The sequence below is a fragment of the Dasypus novemcinctus genome, chromosome 1 (genome assembly GCF_030445035.2).
Source record: "Dasypus novemcinctus isolate mDasNov1 chromosome 1, mDasNov1.1.hap2, whole genome shotgun sequence".
Classification (NCBI taxonomy): domain Eukaryota; kingdom Metazoa; phylum Chordata; class Mammalia; order Cingulata; family Dasypodidae; genus Dasypus; species Dasypus novemcinctus.
Window position 1 is genome coordinate 95,592,672 of NC_080673.1, and position 1,779 is coordinate 95,594,450.

The window sequence follows — 1,779 nt, forward strand, 5'->3', positions numbered from 1 at the left end:
TTCTCAGAATCTCCAGTGGCCACTGCCTCCACATCAATGACATCATTTCCTCCATTAATAGAATACAGACTTACTAGTAGAATACCAGTAAGTCCATAGAGTAGAATAGTTCATTCCCCAATCCTGAGGATTCTGGGATGGTGATGTCCACTCCACCTCTAATTGAGAGGAGGCTTAAATCCCATGGGGGTGGATGGATGGGACCCTTTTGCTTGCAATTGTAAACCCTCTTGGTTCCTTGAGATGGTTGTTGTCCACCATCATATCCTTGTTGGTTGTGCTAGGTGAGTCCAATGAACTGGAGAGTAGGTGTTATAACTCTGTTGAGATTCAGGACCCAGCTGGCACATGGGCAGCCCAAAGATTTTAGTCTCTTGGATGTAAAACTATCAGTCCTAGTATTAATTATAGGTTCAAATAGAAGGGTCAGAAGAGCCATGTTTAGGGAAATCACAACGCTGTCACATGGGGGAGCATAAATTCCAAAGTAGAGTCCATGGGCAAGGCATCAAAATCCTGAGCTATCTGCCCTGACTATACTGCCTGGATGTTTCCAGAACTGTCATGAGCCCCAGTATTTGCAGTAGTATTTAGTTTGACAGTTAATGAGATACTGCTGAAACATGCATAAGTATAACCTCTGGAATGACCTCCTGACTCAATTGAAGTCTCTTAGCCATATAACTAATTTATCTTTACATTTTCCCCCCCTTTTAATCCAGGTCTTTTTCCAGTTGCATTGCTAGTTGGTGCTTGGTAGTAATCTCTTGGGACCAGGGAGGCTCATCCCCAGGAGTCATGTCCCACATTGGAGGGAAGACCATGAGTTTATATGTTGAGTTTGACTTAGAGATAAACCACATTTGAGCAACAAGGAGGCTCCCAGGAGGTAACTCTTAGGCACCCTATAATCTTAGGCTAAGTTTCAATTTCAAGAGTGAAGGTTCATAAGTATAGTCATCAATATTAAGGGCTTATCATGGTCCATCCTCCTTTGCTATTCATTCATTGCCCTTGTACTCAGGGCATTCTTGCTATTCTATTAGAGAATGTGACAGAGCTCCCCAGGATGGAAATTTGATATTCTTTTGGTTATTGTGTGAATCTTCACTCACTGTGACAATGCCCCATGAGCCCTTGAACAGATTTACATGCCTTATATGTATGCCCAGGTGACCCTCCTCCCACGTATTTCCCATCACTGCATCCTGCATAAATGAACCTCCTCTGTCATAGTTGTAACCCTCTGTGATCCAAAACTTCTTCAAAAGTAAAGCCAACAAAATAGCCAAACAATTATTAAGAAAATGAAATAATAGTGATAGTTTGAAAAATAAGAAATAAAATGCAAAAAAATAAAGATTTTTAATAAAAAATAATTTAAAAAATATTAATCATTTTTGACATTACTTTTTCATAACTAAAAGATCTGTTGTCTTGTATGTATAGTGACATTTTCTTCTGTTTATTCTCCCAGTGTCTTACATTTTACATTTTGTCTTCAAAGAAGTTTTTGATTACAGAAAAGTCACATACAGAATATAGGGTTTCCCATATACTCAGCATTTTCCCCTTTCCCTGTTCCTCTATTAATAACATTTTATATGTGGATGGTATGTTGGTTACAATTGATGTCATTCAGTTTCTGCCCCCAATTTCTAAGCTACAAATCTGTTTATGTTATGTCCCTACTTAAAACCCTTCAGTGGTTCTTTGGCAAAACTTTTGAGATTATGTATGACCTGCCTTTGCCCGTGTCTTTAGCACCATCTTTCTCCA